The 9517-nt window shown below is 35.0% G+C and overlaps 1 long non-coding RNA gene across 1 annotated transcript; it reads left to right on the top strand.

Moving 5' to 3' along the window:
- The first annotated feature begins 1528 nt into the window (after window positions 1-1528).
- LOC113483164 lies at window positions 1529-9517 on the top strand. Its single transcript, XR_003398969.1, has 3 exons — window positions 1529-1788; window positions 3339-3378; window positions 4229-9517. It is a non-coding gene; the product is annotated as an uncharacterized LOC113483164 (long non-coding RNA).

Genomic DNA, 9517 nt, shown 5'->3' with positions numbered 1-9517 from the left:
TTGAATCACCAGAACCACCACACCATTTTTGGTTTGGGTTTTAGGTTTGTTTTGTTTTGGTTTTGGTTTTTTGTTGTTTGTTTTTTTTTTTTTAAGGGAGTGGAATGTCTGTCAAGAGAAAGTTGGAGGATGCTTCAGTAAATATCAATTTTGATTTCAAATACTAACCTTTAGGACGGTTAGAAAGAAATAGAAAAATAAGATACAACTTTCTGAACATAATGCATGTTACAGTGGTATTTGCTAAAATGCTGCAAAAATTTTTCTGGAGGTTTCCTTGCTCTTAAGAAAAACACAACAAAAACATTTTATGTTTACTGTGTGACCTTGTGTCTGTGAAAGGCAAGGCTGATTAAACCATTGTTGAGAAATAAGATTTCCCATTCTAAAGGATGTTATAATGTTGTCTGGTTTAAAATGATGTTAGTAAACTCTACTTTAACCACGTATGTATAATTACTTTTTTTTTTCCCCATAAAGTGATCATTTTACACTTTAATGTTAATCTTGTATAGTATTAAATAAACTGGCATATTTCACTACATGTGGATAAAACTAACATAAACTAACTCTTTTACAGATAAGTACAAAGGCAGTAACCTGCTCTAGGTAGAGAACAGTGTGTGAAATAACTGTGCAAGATACTAGCAAAAATTAATCTGATTCATTAACATGTTTCCCAATTATATAATACTTATGCACACTTCTTTTTCAAATGAAGAATTAAAATCAAAGAAGGAATTAAAATTATGCTGCCATAAGCATAGGAGAGTCTTCCACTTTCTGTGTTGCCTATTGCTGCAATCAGAATCTGCTCGTTTCCTGGAGTAATCCATCATGTTGATTTACAAGTGCTGCTACCGTCTGTATCGTGCTAATAGGAAGCTCGTGGCATCTGTCCTTGCATTGAAAGCAAGCCAGCAGCATAAAACACATGATTACTAGATGATGTACAATCAGTGGATAAGGGAGGGGAAGGTTGGGCAAGATTCTGGACAATTTCTGGATCTTAGTCAATGAGCTGGAATTACTTGATTCTTTTTTTCATAAAAATGTCTCTCGTTTCCTGGGTGAGGGTATGCAATTTCTTACTGTTCAGATTGATCACAGCGTATTGCACGTTCTTGACTGCATCACAGACTGCACAGGAAAATGTTACTTGGTTGGTTGTTTCTTTCCTACCATTTTGTGTGTCTCTGCTTTCCTCATGGGCCCAGCTAAATCTGCTGCAGTTAGCTCTAGCCTCTTCACTAATCACTGTGAAGATGAATGAGAGATGTTGTGCAACTTCTCCTTTGAATCCTATTCTATTCTACTTCCTACTGGTTTAATGAATTTGATTTCTGAAATGAAGAATTTTATTTTGCATTTCCAAAGGCAAATCGTTTTCAAATCCCTCTTCTTTCGCTCCCCTTGTGGAATTTTTATTCTCCTAAATTCAAGATCGTAGTATCTTTTATGTGAATGGGAAACTGTATTTTTACTTCTGTTTATATTCTGCCATTTCTTCACCTTTTTCTCCATAAAAGTCTCTAATTTTTAAGTTGGAATGTGTTTTGGGTTTTTTTGTTGAAGGTCTGTTCAGAAAAGCCTTTTGCAAAGAACACTGTGCAAAATAACATTTTAGCAGACCTTATTTTAAGTTTCTTTTAAGGGATTGAGGCCATTATTCACCTCTGGATTCTGAATGATACCTAGTTGATACAATGAGAGAAGAGTCTGTTAAGAACATTAGAACCTGAAGTGAAAGCATCATTGTTCAAAGTTCTGTTTATTCTTTCAAAACTGGTATGTCCCTTTTAAAACAGTATGCCCCTTTGGTAAACAAATGGCAGGATTAAAGTGTGTGTAATTCCTCTTTGTGTAATCCATATTTACAGAAAGAAGTCAGAAATGTTTGCTACCTTTTTGAGAACTGGAAACTGTAAAGAGCTTGGTATTCCAGCATATGCCTGGATGAATGCAAGGCCTCTAAGGATTGTTCCATATCCTAATGACCGCTTGACCAAGAAAGTGTCCAAATTTAGGCATTTCTTGTGTAGACAGGCACACTATGGACAAGAATTGTTGGATGACTGCTGGTGTCATCATGTGATTTCTGTAGCTTGAGTTTAAGTGATGTGTTTTGAATGAGTTTTGAGTGTTTTGATACAACTCAATCATTTTAAATGTCTGTTTCTCCCAGTAGGCCATAAAAGTGGATGGTCTTATGGAGATATGATGGGTTAGTAGAATTGATAATTGCTTACTGTTCTTAGGAACAGTAGTGAACTACTGAGGGTTACAACCCATGGGTTTGCCTTTTCCAAGTAGCATTGTTTAGTGGTTAATGTTTGGGGTATCCTCCCCCGCAGTGTCTGTGACCAGCAAGAAATCATGCAAGTAGTGTAACATCTGTCAGTACCAATGGCAAAAAGCCTGGGATAAATGTGACTGACTGTGACACAGAGATTGTTTTAATCATGTATGCCATAGCTGTGTTGTACTCTGTAAGAACTTAAGCAATTTCATATAGTTTACAGCTTGTGTTATCTAGATTGCCCTTTTCTGGTAATTAATTGGTATAGTCCCATAATGAGGAAATGTCTTGTTTTGCAGAGACTAGTCTGCTCAAAATATCTGCAACTTCTATAGCAACAGGATGGAACTTCAGGAGATGAGTTCTTTTCAATTTCAACTATAAATTGGATTTACTCATTGAAGTTGCAGGTGTTATATTCTGTAACAAAACCTGTGCTTTGGATGTCTGTCCAACAGCCAGAGACTACTTAATTCTTTACAACATAAACAAATAAACCTAAAGAGATCAAGGCTTTTTCTGGAAAGTAGATATTTGTCTGCTCCCTGTTTAGTCATCTGTCTTGTTACCTCAACTTTCTTGAGAATTCTGGGACCAGCTAATTTTGTGGTAGGAGTCAGCTAAAGCATATCTGTATTCCTCATGTAGTATTTTGAAAACAGGGCCAGAAATAGTACAATTAAAATCAAATGCAAGAACTCTGCAAGCAGTATATATTTTGGTAAATACTCTTAGTGAACTGCAGAAGGCCAGAAGTGCTTAATAAGATCATATTGTGGATATGTAACTCACTTTTCTAATGAAGCTGAGAAATCGCAAACTGCAACTAAAGACTGACATTAAAACATTGGAACATTGTTTGGGTTTTTTTAGTTCATATTGAAATCCTTTGGATGTTTTTTTAAGGAAATCATGTTGATCATTTTAATTTTAGAAAAACAAACATCTCAGTTTTCTTTTCCATGACAAGTAATTTTTTTTTTTTTTTTTTTTTTTATAATGAATGTAATCATACATTCTAACCTTCCTTGTGTTTCAGCCTTCCATGTTTGTATAAAACCATGTAGAGATGAGTAAAGGTGATCTGTCATCTGTCAGATGCTATTAATTAATTTTGGCAGGACAATGTATTAAAGTAGTTCAGTTAACATTAAGATACAGGGCATATGTATAGGAGGACTAAAGGAAATTATACATGTCTCCAGCTTGACTGAATGGCATAAGAAAATTAAGCATCTTACCTCTGAACTCTTTCCTCCAATGCTGCAAATAAAAGAGGAGGCTTGAATTGTTCTGAGAACAATTTAGAACTATTCCCATGGCTCAGGCTGTCTGAAAATTATGAAAAGATTGCTTCAAGTAACAGTCATGTAAAAATGTGTACTTCAGTAAGGGTTCATCAACAGCTGCTGGGATCTGGTACAGTAGAATCATTACTGGATTCCTAATTCATTTATCCTCATTCCATTTGTGATTTAGCAAGAAGCTTGAAAACAAATTTGAACCTGTCATACATGTCATTTGGTTTCATTTTTTAAGAGGAGGACAGATGCTTTTGGATGAAAAACGTGCTTATTAAATGTGTGTATTTTTAGGAGCCTGAGAACTAAATGTGAATGTGACATACTCTTTTTAAAAATAACTACTTATCCGATAAAAAAGAAGAATGTTTTATTGTCATAAGTTTTCTAGTTTTATATTTCATTATCATCTTTAAATAATTGGTGACAAAAAGTATAACAATTTAGACCTCTCTGTAATATTTGTTTGTATCACAATGAACTATTTTCTTCACTCATTTATTATATCTTGCCATTGGCAAATTGCACCTTATTAGACAAGATCTGGTATCTGCAAAGCACCAAAAATGTATTAAAAAACGTACAAAATAAATCAGCCTGCTTACTTTATCACTTCGATTTGCTTGAGGTGGCTGGTATTACTGCAGTTCTTTTGGGGTCATTCAAAGAAATCTACACTGTTATTTGCAGATCTACCTTGTCTGAATGACTGTTCTGACACTTCAAACAGCTCCACCTATCTTGCATCTCTCTGTGAGCCATGTTCTGTTGCTAAATGACTAAAGAGCATGACTTAACTGAAGAAACTAATGTGTGGTTGGTTGGTGTTTTAGGAACTCTACTTGCTTAAAGCTTTTTTGAAAGGAAGTGAGAAAATAAGTTCTAAAATTTGCCTTTTGAAAGTCTATAAAGGTTCGGTGTTTATTTTCTGATTTAAATAAAAGGCATAATGGGCAAAGTAGGTATTTGTTATACTTAAGAAAATTGTACCTCAAAACATTTTATGTTTTCAAAGATGTCTTACAGGTATTGGGTATTTAAGACCATATTTTTAAAATTCTATGGGAAAGGCTGATACATTTCCCTAGGCACCTGTCAAAGCCCCAAACAAAAGTCCAGATTTTTGACTTACATCAAATATTATGCTAATGGCATAAGGAGAATTACATGTGTCATCAGTCAGTACAGAATTTGGGCTTTTGCTGAGAGAGAACATGCTAAATACTGTGGTGAAGCTGCAAATATTTTTCATAATAGGTATTCACCGAATAACTTAAGAATAACAGATGTGTAATATAACAAATCTTATTTTCTGAAAGATGTGCTCTTGTTTCAAGAGCATAGAGTTGAAATGTTGGGGTTTTTTTAATTTGGTGCACGAAAGGGCATATGAAGACAGAAGAATCCATAAATAATGCTAAGGTCCTAGGCAGCCTGCCATTCTGACAGCATATTTTATAAACAACCATAAATAACACTCCCTGTAGCATATCAGAGACAATTATACCATGCCATCAGCACCATTGTTCTGATTTACTGGAATCTTTGAAGAAAAGAAATACTCACCTGTCATGCCAAACTGCAAAGCTCTAATATGGTTGATATTTTTTCCTCAGGGTTCATTATATTTGGCTCTTGTTTTTTGTGATTTTCTGCTTGTTTTGTGTTTCTAATACAGTCAAGAACAAATTTAGATTTTTTTTTTGAACCAAAATGCTTGAATGACTGAAACAGAGTATAGGTGCAAATCCTGTAGTACTACTAAATAAGTATTATGCTCTTATGAAAAAAAAAAAAAAAATTATGGCTCTTCTGAGCAAAATCCTTTTTTTTTGGAAGTGTCTCAAGGAGCAGTAGCAAAATAACAGGATTAGAAGGATAGTGGGAAAGTGGTGAGGCCTGAGGACAGAAGGATTCCCAAGCAAAGGTTATTATTAGGTGAGTGTTTCTGTGTGTACTACCATGTGACTCAGGTGTCTTTCTAGAGGAGAAGTGCTGTGATGCAATGAATGGCACTGTAGATTGGCTGGTAGGTTCTGCAGCAACAGATGTTAAATAGCTTCATTGGCAAAGGGGTAACCCTAGGAAAGTTTTCTAATAAGGGTTGGATTTTATGGGACATAAATTCCTATTGGAAATTAGAGCAAACAACAGTCTTGGGAACCTTAACATTTTTCAAACATGAATATAAATGTCTAGCCCCATTACGTTAGATATCTAGTACTTTGAGACTCACTGATTCTGTATAATCTTTCAGAGGAAAAATGAGTGGAAATTCTGAGGTGCTTTCCTGGGTAAAAAGGCCAAACAAAAGTTTAGAAGTTACATATGGTATGGTGATCCAACATGTGACGTTCATGCTCTCATTTTTTCTAGTGTTAGGGACATGTAGGCTTGACTTTATTGGGAAATGTCTACTTTGCCATCTGTGTGAAGCTTGTGTAAGTATACTTCAGCTCTGCAGGAAGGTGGCATAGGTGCTAAAACAACATATCCTTGACAAGCTAGGCCTGAACCTGTGACTACCTATCAAGGGTTTTGTCTTGGTGCTTGCTGAAGGTCTTAAAGCCATTCAGTGTGGTGGTGTATATCGGTTGTTTGGTTTGGTTTTGGGGGTTTGTGTGTGGGGTTTTTTTTTTCTTCTTGTGGTTGGTTTTGTTCTGGTTTTGTTAAAATTACCTCTCATGTTTGAACCACAACTACAGAGTAGGTAAAGCCTTGGAAATTAAAGAGGTCAGATTTCTTAACCCACTTGCTTATTAGAGCATCCTATAACACTTTGTAACAAGAGGAAACTTGACCTGATAGCCTGGCCAGAATGCAAGTTAAACAGCTTGTTTGGTCTGCTTCCAGTTTCACAGATTGATGTAGTCTTTGGCCAGTGTTTTGAAAAGCTCTTTAATGTCATACATAGTTTAAAAGCTGTATTTGTCAGGTGAAATTATTGTATTCTATAGTTCACAAAGCTTTTGCAGAAGGGGTTTGGAAAACTAAAGAGTGTAATCTAATGTCACTGTATTTCAAAGCTGATGCTGTTCTGAAATAAAAAAAGAAACAGCATTATTTAGCTAGCCCACAGCATGCAAAACTTAGCAGAATTTAATGATTTATGGACACTTTTGACAAAATAAGATGATCTCCTGTCTTGCAGGAAGTATGTGTCAGTAAGAAGTAGAATTCAGCAAATTAATGCAAATAGATAGTTATTAGATGGTAGCCATCTGGAGTAGAAACAATATTGCACAGAAAGTTTCATAAGATTAATTTTGTGTGTAATGGATAGAGGGTTACTTTAAACTGTCTGGTTTGTAAAAAAGTGCTTGTGTTTTCTGAAGTCTGAGCATTCTTGTAAATGTAGAACAAATATTTTACTTTATAAAGCAATAATTATAAAACATTTCCTTGCAAATATTGTTTACTTTATCACTTTCCAAGTGTGCTGGATTCTTCCTCATTATTTATTTTACACACATTTCAGATTTTTCCAGTCCCAATGAAATAATTGGAGTATAGGCTTATTAGAATAAAGAGCTACTAAAAATACTATTTAAAGAATGATTGACCAATGAAATGGGACAGATTGACAGACCTTGATAAAGAGGAATCCTAGATAATTATCAAGCTGAATTTTGGGCTTATTCTTTAGGATTCCTCTGTGATTACAAAAGAAAGCCATCAATACTTCTGATAAGTAAAAGGCTTGGCTGTTTCTTGGCTTCATAGGCTGTTTTTTTACAAAACAGACCAATATAAATTGACAATATACAGGATTATTTTTGAAAACTCACTGGATTTATGATTAAAGAGTTTGTGCTGTGCTTTTTTCATCCTGCATGCTGATGTGTGCACTAGAATGCTGGCTTCCAATTGTGCAAGATATTCCCATAGGATTTTTCCAGTATACTCAGTGTTTAATCTTTTATAAGACTCTTCTAGCAGATGGCTTCTGCATTGTGCATATTCATTGTAATTTCTACAAACACAAACATTTAATCACTTCTCTCTGAAACAAATCCAGAGTTCCATGCCACTTTCTATTGAAGCTTCTATTTTAAGGAAGCTTTTGACAACTTCTTACTTCCCAAATGGGTCTTCATCCGTTGAAGTCCAGAAGCTGACCTTTTATTGAAATAAAATCCCATCCAGATGTAATTCAGCTGCAAATTAGTTATAACTGAAGTAACTGAGTAGAATCCAGCCCCCACTAGATTCACTGGTTCATTGGACTACATCTAGGTCAACTAATTCAGATTGAATAGGTATACATTCGCTAGGCCTAAAATAATAAAAAAAAATTTAGGCAGACAATTGTAATTTTCTGTAGAATTTCAAAGTCCAAATATGAAACTCATACTGCTAAAAATTCTTTAATATTTATTTAAATTAATACTAGGAAGCCTTAGGAGAAAGATGTGATTTTTGTATAGATACAAAAAAGAAACTATCTTTTTTACGTCCTCCTATTTTTTTTTCCCTTTCCCTGATTATGGCATATGATTCAGGGGAAAATGATTCTAAAAACAATCTCTTTTTGTTATACTTATGTGAATGATGTTCTAGTGAAAATTATGCATTAAAGTATGGTGTTGCTTAGCAAAAATGTCAGAACTGCCTGTGGGAAGTACAAATCATTGAAGAAATTTATTGTAATTTTTTTGACAGATGAATTCTGGAAAAGAGAAGAAATATTAAGAGAGAAAAAGGAGAATCAAGTGTCTGTCTTTATATAGCACAGTATTCTGGCTCACGCGTTTTCTCAGAACCAGGGTTATTTGGCTGATATTTAATGAGAGGTTAACAAAATAGGTTGCAATTCCAAATCAATGCCAGTTTGCAACAATGCCTGGAAACTAGTAATTGCCTCCATTCCATAAATGAAAATACAGAGTGCTCTCTGACTATTGTTATGTGTCATGACTGTTACCAGCAAGCACCAAACCTTTGCTCTGGTTGTGAAATGGGATACAAAATGCCAAGCAAGCTCTGGAATACCAAGCAAACACTGGTCAATACATGGCACAGCATAGATGTCACATGAAGAGACAGAAACAGTGTAGCTGTGTTAGAGTGGGCAGTTTGAAAGCATGTTGACATAGGTGGGTTGGTTTGTGGCTGGCAGCAGCTCAGTTAATCCTTTGCTTGTCTTTGTCATGTGATGTAGACAGGCATCAGAGTGAGGGTTTTGGTCATAGTTCGTTATGTAATAATTTGGACTCAGCTCAATGACTTTGAATTATAGAATAACGCACGTATCCAGAACAACCTAGAATCTGAAACATGAACCCTGTATTGGCTGTGCTGGTCCAGGAATTTACATTTAATTAATTCATAGACTTGCTATCTGAGTCTTGTCTTCAGTAGTTCTGCACCATTTTAACATCTGCTGAGAATCTGACTCACTTGAATGATTATAATGGAGAAGACTAGTTCAGTAGGTTTTGAATTTGAGGAAGAAAACCCCACTATCCTGAAAGTTGTTCAAGGAAAATTGTTAACTTCTGGTTATTATGTATTGTCAATGAGGAAGTTCAGGACTGAAAAAGAGTTCAAAATCCAGATAGCCAGTCAATCACCTGTTAGTTAAAGACAGGTAATACATACAGACAAGCTAGTACGCCCCTTGGATAGCAGGATTCAGAGGTACCTGTGAAGTCTGGTGATAGTATACAGATAAGTGAAATTTGTGTGGTTTGGGGGTTTTCTCTCCCACCATTCTTCAGCACTAATGTGTTAAATTTGACAACTGTTTTTTAGTGCTGTAATGATATTTGTGATATAGTACTATCTCAGGATGACTTTTGCATGGTTTTGAGTGCAATTTAGGTTAGATAAATAAATAAAGCTGTACTTAGAAATACTTAAATTTAGTATTTTGTAATGTTAATATTCATATACTAATGATTAAGCAGAAGATAAA

The sequence above is a fragment of the Athene cunicularia genome (genome assembly GCF_003259725.1).
Source record: "Athene cunicularia isolate RWA chromosome 8 unlocalized genomic scaffold, athCun1 chr8_part1, whole genome shotgun sequence".
Classification (NCBI taxonomy): Eukaryota; Metazoa; Chordata; class Aves; order Strigiformes; family Strigidae; genus Athene; species Athene cunicularia.
The sequence above is the reverse complement of the archived record's forward strand: the minus strand, read 5'-3'. Positions and strand labels throughout refer to the sequence as shown.